The following is a 14,162-nucleotide window of genomic DNA, read 5'->3' on the forward strand; positions in this document are numbered from 1 at the left end:
TCCCTAGGCATGCAGGTAATCTCTAGGCAGGCATTACCCAATGGCAGCACATTTAATTGAATAGAAACTCCTATAGGAAAAAGATATTAAGTGCCAGAAAAACACTTCAATCAGCAAGTACAAAGCTTAGGAAAAAGCAGTGACCGTGAGGACTTGGGTTTGGAAGCTCAGGGTAAAGCTTTCATTATCTAAATGTGATCCACTGAGCAGTTTAATTTCACCAGGAACAATTAATTCTAAGTGTTCCCTCTGTGATCCTTTTCCCCACCATGCCTCACCCCAAGGACCTCAAGGCTACAGAAACAGGGCTCTGAAGAAGAAATGCAGGAAGTTTCTCACAGGGTAGCTATTAGAGTCAACAGATCGAAAGTGCTATAAGCCTTTAGTGATTCAGGAGTCTAACAGGAATTTTAAAAAAATAATTCAGAGATTCTTCCATTTATAGAAGGTAACCTGAGACAAAATTCAAGCTGGGGCTCAGGAACTCCATTTTTTTTTGGTAACAGCATCTCTCCTAAGACAAACTTAACTGAGATGAACTGGACACATCTACAAGGCCTCAGAAGTGACTTTTCATTTCTACTACACATATCTACACACCACCATGCATTCCCAACACTTAGCCAGATGTTAATAATCAACAGGGAGGTACACAACTTCTAAGGATTGGAGAAACAGTAAGGCTGACTGACATGCCAACCACACATTTACTATCACCCTCAGGAAATGGATAAAAATACACAGGCAAACAGAAAGCAAGTCTAAAGAAGGCCCCAGGACCTCAAAGCCCAACCAGGCTGAAAGGGAACAGAATAAAATACAGATCACAAACCTCAGAGGCAGGAGAGGAAGGTGGGACCCTCTGCATACCGACACCCAGAAATTTGCTCCGACACACAGAAATTTGCTCCGACACCCAGAAATTTGCTAACACAATGGCAGCGAAGTCACAGAGAGAACACTGCAGATTATCACACTACTTGTACCAACCCCTGTGATTTCTGTAAAGTTTCCCAGAATTTGGGATGACGGCCAACTGGAGCTAGCAAGTTTGTGTACGTCTGAGGGAGGTGCTAGAAGACTTGGTTTGTTCCTTTAAGACTTTGAAGGGGTGCTCTGGTGGCCTAGCCTCTATTATCAGGTCATTTGACATCTTTTTTGTTACTTTTTTCTGAAGTCTTGATTTGCCTTTGTAACTTTTGATTTTAAAGCATCATTACTTTAAAATATTAGTATTTTACACTACACAGCATTTTCTCCTCATCTTGTAAGTTCTTTTTTAGCCCATGCCTGTAATAAATGGACCAATGTAAGAAGTGAGGCTAAAAATCAAACTTTTGAGGAAAATTCAACTGAACTTTTAGTTCTAAGCAGGTATATAGTATAAAAGGAAGATATAACCTAGGTATTCACTGTGATATAAGAAGTCCCTCCACTGTAAGAGTATTGGTCATAGCGTACACTGAAGCATCAAAAAATGCATACCAAAATAAATATAATACTCAAGCATATGGGTTTTGTAGCAAAATCCCTTAGAGCTGGAAGATTTTCTACTTTGCATTTAATTTTTTTTCCCTTTGGCCCTGCAGCATACAGGATCTTAGTTCCCCGGCCAGGGATGAAACTTGTGTCCCCTGCAGTGGAAGCGTGGAGTCTTAACCACTGGGCCACCAGAGAATTCCTTTCCCCACTTTTTAAACATCTCATAGCAAAATTTAATCTCAGAAGCAAACAGTAATATGTAACAATGGCAAGGGAGAGACCCACTGGCTATTAGGGTGAAAAATACAAAAGACAAATTCTAATCTTTCTAGGTCACCAGGGAAGAATTCTTATTACAATGTAAGAAGAGATAAACTTTGGCTAGAACAAAAAACATATTGTAAAAGAGGTGCCTGATGTCCTGAACAGAGTTTTATCTCCCATTTTAGTAACAGATTGTTTTTATAAAAGTGATAATAAGTTTCCTAGAAAGGCCTAGCAGTTCAAATATATGCTGGAGCATGTCTACTGAAACCAACGAGTACATTCCTCCCCCCAAGCCCGGGGCATTGTTAAATATCACACACAAAGCAAACCAGCTAGAAAAAAATGTCCAAGTTATAATTAGTTTAAATAGCAATCCAGGCTATAGCTTTTAAAAAAAAAATCTCCAACAAAAGAGGTAGGTAAAAAATAATTTCCATTGTGGAGCATCACGGAGTGGAATAACCAAAGAAAACAAAGTGGGAGGGGCCTTACACAAGGTCTCCACTTCTTCAGTGACCATTTTCTACCCTTCCATTCAAGGACATCGTGGCCCACTTCTTGGCTCAAATTACAATGTCCTAAAGAAAAATCTGTTCTTGAAAAAGGCATCCTCCCTAGAGGTGAAGGCTTTTACAGGAGAATCAGTAAAGTGTGAGACCTGGGGAAAACCAAGCCTTAATTTCTTTAATAGTTTAAAAAAAAAAAGGTAACGAAACTTAAATGACTGCCTATAGTAGCATTAACAAAACACCCAGAGATCACTTTAAAGGAATTGAAAGGCTATCCAGGTGAAAAAAGGATGGTGCTTGCTAATATCCAATTATGTGAATATTAAAACTCTAAGAACTGCTAGCACAGAACCAGGCAATGGCCTCACATAATTCAAGTGTACGTATTTGATTTAAAGCAAGGAAGTTTCTGGCTCTACAAAAGAGGCATACCCAATTCTGATGCTACTCTTATTCAAGGAGGCAGGTTGAGTTATGGTCTACTGACCGAGAGCAAGCTCTTGGTGTTGAAAACACCATTCATGAAGAGGACCAGAGTTGGCCAGGGAGACTGACAAATGTATCTAGAAGCATGGGAGGGCCACTCAAAAAGTCCCCTGAAGCTGCTGTCCATAACACAGACCATTAGTCCTTTGAAACAGATGATCTGACACCATGGGAGTACAATGAAGAATTTATTTTTCTGTTTATTGGCAAAGCACATGGTCATTTGGGAACTGTACTAGAATTATTTGGCTTCCTAGGTGGCTCAGTGGTAAAGAATCCACCTGCCAATGCAGGAGATGTAGGTTTGACCCGTGGGTTGGGAAGATTCCACTGGAAGGAAATGGCAAAGTCACTCGAGTACTCTTGCCTAGAAAATTCTATAGACAGAGGAGCCTGGCGGGCTACAGTTCATGGGGCCACAAAGAGTCTGATGCAACTGAACAGGCACCCCACCCATATACACAGGTACCCAGACACTGGAATTATTTACATTGTCTCTAAACCTCACTTCTCTTCCAAGGTTTTGGATTAGTAACTGGTGTACAGTATAAACACTAGGTGCTGCTATAAACATAATAGGTGATCTATTTGTAATTATTCTTAAAACATGCTTAAAAGAGACATTAAAACTCAGCAATATGTTTGAAGTATAATGTATAACCTTTAGAATACTGAAGCACAGAAAGAAGAACATATACAATATCTATTAGTTATTGTGTGTAGTAACATTGGTTTGGTTTGCAAAATTTTAATATTTGGCCTTTTAGTACTGCCAAGTAGGAATGCCACACAAAGATGGATTAACAAGAATATTAGAAAACTCCATTCAATGTTTCACAAACTGCATTACATGGAATAAGTTAAGAATGAGGTTCCTTCCAGAAGGTGGAAAGTTACTCCTGTAACCCCTCCTCCTGGCTGTTTACAACAAATATTCACACAATAAACGCTTTAAAAAGTCTTACAATAAAGAAGCCTATATCTTTGTGTCAGTCAGCACTTCCCATAGAACACCCATCCCCCAAGGAAGATCCAATGACATTGGATTCTGTAAAACATGGTTTGGGCAATGCTACTCTAGTGTATTTGTTACCTCACCATGATCAGCTATACTGGCAAAGTAGCCAAAGGTATAAGGCGAGATAATTGCTGAATTTGTGACAATTTCACCCATGATCCCAGGTGTGTGCTTTTGCTTCTAAGGCTTAATTATGAGAAGCAAGAAACCAGGAGATCTTGGTTTTAATTGCCTTCTACTACAGACTGATGTTTTTGTGTCTCAGGGGAAGTCCTGGAATAGGTTTCTTTAGCAGTAACTTGGGGAGAGCTTGACTAAATAATCTGATCTGAAAGGCTGCAGGAGAATTGGAAGTCAGACCTTTCTAGCAATAAAATTTGAAATGTGGTTTTGTTTGCTGTATTATTCACCACTTGTTTCAGCCTGGACCAAAAATCCAAAAACAAACAAACAAAAAAACCAACTGTTGAAGGGAGGGGGACAGATGACCTGTTAGAGGATAAAGAATAATATATAAGCCAATATACATGAGAAGATAATGTATTCAGGATAAAATTTATTTGTAGGCTTCAAAGTAGACAAGAAAGGAGAAATAAAAGGAACATTATGAAAAATTACAAACATCAGGGAAAAGCTTCAGGGTGCTAATTTCAGTACACTAGAAGGTACATTGGCTCTTTGGGGCTCTAAGGATGCCCATTTAAAGCACCACAGTGCCAATTTATTTAATGGTAACATTTAGATGTGAAAAAATGAATGCCTTCTCAAATGTACCTGTTACCCAAGAGAATCACTTTCCTCTGATAAAGTGGAATGAAATTTATGTCCTGGCACCCAAGGTACAAACCACTTCACGTTAAAACAGGTTAGGATTAACTGCAGTAAGTGCAATTTAAAAAATAATGAACCACTTAGAATTACAAGTTTTACTTGTTCAAAAGGATTTTGCTATAAAATGAAACACATGCACACAGATTTAAAACCACTTGAAAGAATTATTAAACCAGACACATTCTAAATGTATGACTTCCCAAAAACAAACACTACTCACACCAAAGGTCACACACCGCTAAACCAGTTTTTTTTCTTGATTTTTTACCAAATAGGACAAATAATAGTTTGAAATTCTATTCAAATGTATGAGTGAAAACAGCAATGGGATATTTCCAAAACACACATAGGGGGTATCTAGAACAATTATAAGAATTTACAGCCAACATTAAAATTACCTGGCAAGCTTTGAACAGGAAAAATGCTTTGAGCTAAATCATGAAGCAGCATAGCAGTCACAGCATTAAGCGATTGAGTCAGTGGAACACAAGCAGATTAGTCATGACCAGTACTGGATAATTAAATGTCCGCAAAGACTCCATTCTCCTGATTGTGATGAATTTCACTCTAATTCACGTTTTCATTAAAAGCATGTGTGTATGCAAATGTGTTAATATATTTGAACTCATTCTTACTCTGTGAACTCAGATATGATATAAAACTTTCTAAATGTTGACAACCAGAAAATAATTACAGCATTAGTTAAGAACAGAAAAATGGCAGAACCTGAAAGAATGGAGGAGGCCCTCAAAGGCTGGTAATTAAAGTGTATTTGCAAAAAATGTGAATATTAATCAAGCATTATTAATGAGAGCCAATTTATGGTGGACTGATGACTGTGAATGGGTATTCCAACATATTCTGCTTACAGCCCTATTCTGTTTTGAGCCATTAGCTACAGTTCTGTCCCAGACCAAAAGCAAGCAGGTACATCTACTCTCTGGGAAGAAGAGCTAAGCTTAAAATAAATGAGCAACAAAAGAAAATGAAAAGTGAAAGGGGACAAGTACAAATGTGTCAGGCCAAAAGAAAATTAGCTGTGATGAGAGCATTCTGCTAAGACAGCATACGGCTTCCTCATCATTCTCAGTGTGCAAAGTCGCTTCAGTTATGTCTGTAGCCCACCAGGCTCCTCCATCCATGGGATTCTCCAGGCTAGAATACTGGAATGGGTTATCATATCCTTCTCCAGGGGATATGACAACCCAAGGATCAAATCTGCATCCCATGTGTTTCCTACACTGGCAGACAGATTCTTTACCACTGCACCACCTGGGAAGCTCCCATTACTACTCTTGATCTCAAGACATCTCCAAAGAAGAGCTTTTAAGCAACATGTATATTTAGAAGGAAGACATTTGTTTAAATGTCAGATTAGTCCTTTAGACTTCATCTTCTATCTTAAAAACAGAGCTAAGAGGAAAAGGTGGGATTCTAATACTTGCAAACCTTTCTTAGAAGGCAATGTACCAGAGTAACACAGGACATAGATGTTATGGATTTAGAATCCAATTCAGTCCAGTGTACCTTTGAACCTCACTACAACTTTTCATACTGTTGAGTAACAAAGTGATGAAGTATCAAAGAATGAGATATTCATTGCATATAAGGGGCAGTTCATTCATGCATTTTAAAGACAAAGTGCTTCTTGGATGGCTAGAGTTTAAAACAGATATGGAAAATTAAGAGTGTTGAGAATGTAAAGAAAATGGAATCTCCATAGTGGTAGGAATGTAAAATAGCTCAGCATTGGTGGAAAACATTTTGGTGGTTTATCAGAAAACTAAGTAAGTAATTACCATATGAATCAGCAATTTTATTCCTACTTATACATCCAAAAGAACTGGAAACCAGGGTTCAAACAAAAACTTGTGTATTAATATTCAGAGCAGCATTATTTACATAGCCAAAAGGAGGAAACAACCCAAAATGTCCAACAACTGATAAACAGAAAAACAAAATGGAACACTGTGGAATATTATTCAGCCATAAAAAGAGTGAAGTACTAATACATGCTACAACATGGGACAACCTAAAACAAAATATTCTGTTAAATGAGAAGCTAGATACAAAAGGTCACATATTGTAGAATTTCATTTATATTAAACATTCAGAATAGGTAAATCTATTAAACAGAAAGGAGATGGTGGTTCCCAGGAGCTGGGGAGGAAGTGGAGACAGGGAGTAACTATTTAATGGGTATAGAGCTTCCCTTGGAGTGATGAAAATGTCATGGACCAAGAGAGAGTTGATAGTTTCACAACATGTGAATGTACTAAATTCCACTGATTATTCACTTTAACATGGTTAATTTTATGTTATGTAAACTTCACCTCAAAAAAAAAAAAGTTAACACACTTGCCTTAAAGCAGGTCACAAGGCTTGATATGGTTGATGCATCCACTCAACTAGTATTTATTAAGTCCTTACTGTGTGCAAGACACTGGAGATAGGGTGATAAATAAACAGAAACAGTCCTTGCCTTCATGGAGCTGAGAGTGTAGCAGGAGACAAGACACTGATCAAATACTTATCAAATCAGCTAAGTGCCAAGAATGACAACTGCAGAGTATTCTGAGAGCTGACCCAGCCATGACCACACAACAACCACATACAACACAAACCTGATCATATTGTTTCTCTAATCCTTGCTTTAATAAGTCTCCCACTGATGTTAAAACTGAAAACTAAAATCCTTCTTTTGACCTGCAAGGTCTCGCACAGAATTGGGTCTCTTCCTCCCACTTTTCCAGTCTCTCCTCCCTGTTCACTCTGGTTTTCTTTCCAACCCTTGTGAGCTCCAGGCGCCTTCTTGCCCCAGGGCCTCTACTCTATAGCTTCCCTCCACTAGGATACTCCTGCCTCTCCAGTTTATCTTTCCAAAATCACTGCAGATGGTGACTGCAGTCATGAAATTAAAAGACGCTTACTCCTTGGAAGAAAAGTTATGACCAACCTAGATAGCATATTCAAAAGCAGAGACATTACTTTGCCGACTAAGGTCCGTCTAGTCAAGGCTATGGTTTTTCCTGTGGTCATGTATGGATGTGAGAGTTGGACTGTGAAGAAAGCTGAGAGCCGAAGTATTGATGCTTTTGAACTGTGGTGTTGGAGAAGACTCTTGAGAGTTCCTTGGACTGCAAGGAGATCCAACCAGTCCATTCTGAAGGAGATCAGCCCTGGGATTTCTTTGGAAGGAATGATGCTAAAGCTGAAAAGCCAATACTTTGGCCACCTATGCGAAGAGTTGACTCACTGGAAAAGACTTTGATGCTGGGAGGGATTGGGGGCAGGAGGAGAAGGGGACGACAGAGGATGAGATGGCTGGATGGCATCATGGACTCGATGGATGTGAGTCTGAGTGAACTCTGGGAGTTGGTGATGGACAGGGAGGCCTGGTGTGCTGCGATTCATGGGGTCGCAGAGTCGGACACGACTGAGTGACTGAACTGAACTGAATCACCTTTCAGATCTCTCAACTGTCACTTCCTCACTAAAGCCTTCCCTGATGGCAACTCAAATCAAGAGAGACCAATGACCTGTTCTCCAAAATCTGTGTCTGCTGCTGCTAAGTCGCTTCAGTCGTGTCCGACTCTGTGCGACCCCATAGACGGCAGCCCACCAGTGTCCTCTGTCCACAGGATTCTCCAGGCAAGAATACTGGAGTGGGTTGCCATTTTCTTCAGGAATTTACAATAAGCAAAGCAAGAAGAAAATCTCAATTCAACTTTTCAAAAAGTTATTAACTGCAAGACTCCCCCAAACTCTACTCAAACATTCTTGTCAACAGTTACCCAAAGAAATCTTTTATGACTTGCTTGACTTTGCATAAAGTGCATTGTTTTAACCTTCTGCTTAGTTTCAGTAAAAACAAGACACTTATTGTAATAATAAGAACTTTGTATAGTCCACTGATGCTAACTCGTTAAACATAATTTAATGCGACTGGCTATTGTGATGCCTTCTTAAACATATACTTCAGACCATTTTATCCTGAGCAGCATTCAGATTAATCATTTCCAGTCGATTAAATAGTTGATTAAAAATGGTGGTTATGGTCATTTCTATTAAATAAAAAAGTCAAGCTTCAGTCCAGGAATATAACCCTCAATATAATATTTTGTTTCTGTGAAGAAAATCAGATTAGATTTACATTACTTTGACTTCCATAAACACAACTTGCCACAGAGTATAAGGACAAGTTGACAAGGTTTTCAGGAAAAGCTATCACCCAGCTAGTGTGTACTATGGAAAGAGGCTAGGACCAGGGCAAACACAATTCAAATCATCCAGTCACACACTGTTCTCTTTTAAGTCTATCTCATTTAATAATCATAAGCTGGGACAAGGTATTTTTTATAGCACAGATTTCTCTGCAAGCAGAGAGGAGCAATTTCACTGACCTATAGAAAGTTCCACACAAAAAAGACTGTGCTAGGGAATTCCCTGGCGGTCCAGTGGTTAGGAATCAGCGCTTTCACTGCTATGGCTGGGGTTTCAATCCCTGGTTGGGGAACTAAGATCCTGCAAGCCATGCAGTGCAGCCAAAAAACACTCTGCTAAAGCTGTCAAAGAACATTTAAACAATGTAACATTATCCCTGTGCTTTCTGGAAGTGAAAATAAATTGCATTTTTGAAATAACATCTTAATGATTAACAGACATTATTTGTACACACATTTGACATAACAATTAGTAATGATGCTTGCACACAAATGAGTAAAACAATAGCATGCAATCAGCACTACTATTTCTTGGATCATAACTTCCAGTCTTAAAGAGCACTATTGGGAAATCAACACAAAATCGAAACACCCCACTCCAAGCAGTTTTCACCCATACTGCTAAATGTTTAAAAGTCCAATGCCAGTTCAAGACTTATGACTAATCCCTACTAAGATCATGTAGTTGCTTGCGCACAGTTATTCTAGATAGAGTTTCAGATTAATGCATGTCCAAGCCTTGGGTGATTCTGGCCTCTTTCTAATCCAGAATATGATCCAAATCATTTAAAAATCTACTGGGTAGGTATGTCACATGTGGCATGCTCCAAAGCTAGAATCTGGATATAATGACAAGAAAACTTATTTTCAGTTTTATACTGTGCTTGATTTCAAGGCTTCTCTATCATAACCTGACCTAGTCTACCCATTCTAACTGCATTTTCCACTAGCAGTCCCCCTCCAGAAGGCTCTGCTCTCAGCAAACTGGTCTCGCTCCTCATTTTCTAAGTATCCCAGTTTATTTCTAACTGCTGTTCTCCTGGACTGGAATTACCTACATGAATCTCCTTGAAAGGTAACTGAAGGTTCAACTAGTGATCTACAAGATCCTGTAACATAAGAAGAGTTGAAGATACATAAAATTTACAGACCTTCATAAATTAATTTACTTTCCCCTCAAGGTGATTAGCCAGTGATTCTTGGAGCTCTGTGCCTCATTCACTTAGTATACATTTGGGACTTGATTCCTCGATGAAGATAAGCAACGCCTAAGTGTGTGTCTGGAGTCGCAAAGAGTTGGATATGACTGAGCATGCACACACTCAAGCAAGTGCATGTCATAAGAAGATGCAGAATTCTGTAGATGGATGGATGGAAGGTCTAATGGATGGAGTGGCAGAAGGTGTATGGATAAACAGATATGGCACACTCACTTGATCAAACCAGCATGGCTCCAAAATCAGAGTATTGTCTACAGTCATTTGAGATCACCAAGGATCATTAAGTGATGATCTGAGATGAGAATACTTTGATCAAGGCTAGTAGCTCACAGTTTAACTGTCTTGTAAATATCTTCTAATGGGTATATTTTTAATACTCAAAAATCAAAAGGCATTCTGCCATTTGCTATTCTAATGGCCTTCTTTCAGAGAGCCTGGCAATTACCAGATTGCTTCAAGGGGGTCACACAAGATATAGTGAAGAAGAGAAGCGTACCAGCTCAATACATTGGTTCTGGAGCCAGACGTCTGGGTTTAAATCCTGGTTCTGCCACTTACTACACCTAAGAGATCTTAGCCGATTTCCTTAACGGTACTGTGTCTATTTCCCTATCTGTATAAATGAGGATGATATCAATGACTTAGAAGGCAGTTGTGAGACATTGCCTTCATACAGTAAGTGCTGAAAAAATGTCAGTTGTTTTATATAGCACAGTGAAATAGCTAATTTCTTTGCTGCCATTACCTAGTTGCTTCCAACCCAGATTTTTTTTAAATGTGTAAAAAATGCAACCTTAATGCAAATAATTGAAAAACATCTGTAGGGTTATTACCCTGAAACACAGTGCCACAAATAAAATCTATGTGAACATTTTCTTGACTAAAATAAAAACAGAAAGATTCAACCTCTATGAAACTGAAAAAGAGAAAGGAAGCATGCCTGCAAAACCCTAATGATCATGAGCATTTCTTTAAATGAACTACTGCCCAGATTTCCTGCTAACTATTGATCAGGGCTTCCCTGGTGGCTCAGTTGGTAAAGAATATCTACCTGCAATTCAGGAGACCTGGGTTTGATCCCTAGGTTGGGAAGATCCCTTGGAGGAGGGCATGGCAACCCACTCCAGTTTCTTGCCTGGAGAATCCCCATGGACAGAGGAGCCTGGAAGGCTGCAGTCCATGGGGTCACAAACAGTCAGACATGACTGAGTGACTATGCACACAGCACTGACCAGATACTATCTAATCAGCACATGAGCATAAGACAGAATAGTTCACTGTGACTTTACTCAGGACTTCAACATACTTCATTCAAAATACTTGCAAAAAAGAATCTAAAGTCAACTTCAGATGGGTTCTCAAAGGTTACAGCACCCTAACTTGATTAAACAGGCCTGACTCAACTTCAGGGTTGGAATTTGGGAAGTCTCAGCAAGTGGAGGCTCTGGGTTAGGCACTAGGTGGCAGGCAGAAATAGCTACCACGTGAAACCACATGGATGCAACTATAAGAAGGCACTGGCTCAGTTATGCCACATATGCAATGCTGAGGAGGCCGGAACCCAGAGGGAGGGGTAAGCATACACAAAGGCAGGCAGCACCCTAACTAAAGGGGACAAGCAGCTCTGGACAAAGAGAGGGAGCAGGTTTAGATCTGGAGATAGCTGGTCTCTACCTTATCAATCATGCTTATGCTTGCCAAATATTGTCCCATTTGTTTTTCATATGTTTGAAATGATTTGTTTTAAGAATAATTAAAGTTTAAGAAAGAAACTCCCTCAGCAAAAGTTGACCACTATAGAGTTTGCTAAGACTGTTCTCTGACAATCTCCTCATGTAAATCTCATTATGAATCTTTCGATTTTAATGTGATCCTCCAGAAGAAAGTTTGCCTACACATTTATACTTAAAGGTTTACAGGAAAGGGCCACACACTGATTGACCTTAAGAAATAGTAACTCTTGCAAAAACACAGATAACCTCTAGCTATTAACTGGTATATAACAAACTGAAGTAAGATTTGCTAAGGGTTTCCATTTTACTAATGTCCATTTATGGCCTCCCAGGTGGCTCAGTGTTACAGAATCTGCCTGCCAATGCAGGAGGCATGGATCAATCCCTGGGTCGAGAAGATTACCCACTCCAGTATTCTTGCCTGGAGAATCCCCATGGACAAAGGAGCCTGGCAGCCTACAGTCCATGGGGTCACAAAGAGTCAGACATGACTGAGCAACTGAACAATAACAAATTTGCTTCCAATATAGTAAACACTTGATTTCCTTCTTAAATAATCCATTCACTCAACTCCGGACCCCTGCAAAAAAAAATTCCTAACAGCTAAATTGTAAGATTTTGTGGTGTCAGTGGCTATAAATCTCAGTAATAATCACCTCTGGACTGGGCTTAGTAGACTGGAGTCTGATTATCAAGATTAAAGAGCTAATCAAAACTGGCTCTGTAAATGTTTAAGTAAGGATGGGTTGAGCATCTGTCTGTGGCATAATGCAATCCACCATGTCACTCCTAAAGTTACTTTTTGCCACCTCTTTTCATTATAAATAAACAGATATATTTATTTAGGTGAATAAATACCCAACCACCCAGTTACTGTTGTGAAAGTAGAAATTGGGTTCTGATGGTGACCATAAAATACAATGAAGAAATTCCTTCATTCACTCCTGGGAATAAACATTAAAAAATTTTTTAAGAGTAACTATGTGAGTTGACTGATATGTTAAGGAACTTTAATGTGATAATCATTTCTCAATGTATGCATGCATGCATGTGGGTGTACTCAGTTGTGTCTGACTCTTTGCGACCCCATGGACTGTATGCCAGGCTCTTCTAAATGCATGGAATTTTCCAGGGAAGAATACTAGAGCTGGCTGCCATCTTCCTTCTCCATTCTCAATGCATACATATGTCAAATCATTATGCTGTACACTTTAAACTTACACAATGTTGTATGTTAATTATACCTTGATATTGCTGAAAAAGACCCAAAATTAAAAAAAAAAAAACAGATAAGTATATTGTAACCAAGGATTTAGGCTGCACTTCTAAAACAACATGCTCATTGTTATAGCTTCTATTTTGCACAATGTTGAGTCACATTAGTTAAAATAAACTTTAGTTTGGCGTGGGAAGCACATAACCTACAACTCTAGTCAGGTTCAGACCCAGACAGCATTTGAAGAGGGAAAGAATTGGTGGGAGCAATTTCCAGGTATATCTGTGACACCCTGAACTACTCTTTTCCAGCAGATTTTTACAAAAAAAAAAAAGGCAAGGGGACCCCAAATCTAATCACTTCCACCCATGACTCTCATCAAACTTCCTCACTTCATCCTGATCCTCATACTGCTCTGTGCTTCTTTCATCACCCCACATTCACGATACCAGTTCCCCTTCCCTCTCTTGCTCCTAACTCAATGGTTAAACTCTGCCCTGCAGAATCTACCATCCCCATTAACCAAACTCTCTACATCCTTAAACATCAAAAAATGTTCCCTACAAATATTTGCCTTCCCTAAGCCTTGGAAGTGAAAGTCGCTCAGTCATGTCTGACTCTTTGCGACCCCATGGACTATACAGTCCATGGAATTCTCCAGGCCAGAATACTGGAGTGGGTAGCTGTTCCCTTCTCCAGGGGATCTTCCCAACCCAGGGATCAAACCCAGGTCTCCCTCATTGCAGGCGGATTCTTTACCAGCTGAACCACAAGGGAAGCCCTAAGCCTTAGCTCTCTTTTGATGATTCTTCCCCAGAGAGGTGAGGGGTCAGTCTCCTCTTGCCTCTCCACTGCATGTGCAGTTCATGAATCCAATCTCCTGAAAAGTGTGTCCTCCTTTTGGGGTCATACGATCTAGAGATACAAACTTTTACCCCCTCCTCCTCATGGACAGCATGTCTCCTGGACATTTCTCCTTACTCATTTGTGTCACTGGAGGCCTTTCCATCCCATCTCCTACCATCATTCTGTGAAATTTTAATGTCTGTGTGACAACCAACTCCATACTCCTGTTTCATAATTTTTGGACATCATAATCTCAAGTGACCATTACTAACCTTCATCTGGTCACTTATTGACATCAACAGCAGACTCTGAAATTTAGCTTTAAGTCCTA

General features: G+C 39.5%; 1 protein-coding gene across 4 annotated transcripts in view; it reads right to left on the minus strand.

The window, feature by feature from the left end:
* ATP11C (ATPase phospholipid transporting 11C) overlaps positions 1–14,162 on the minus strand; it is a 172,102-nt gene that overhangs the window by 103,187 nt on the left and 54,753 nt on the right. The window lies entirely within an intron of this gene.

This window comes from Oryx dammah, unplaced genomic scaffold (assembly GCF_014754425.2).
Source record: "Oryx dammah isolate SB20612 unplaced genomic scaffold, SCBI_Odam_1.1 HiC_scaffold_23, whole genome shotgun sequence".
NCBI lineage: Eukaryota > Metazoa > Chordata > Mammalia > Artiodactyla > Bovidae > Oryx > Oryx dammah.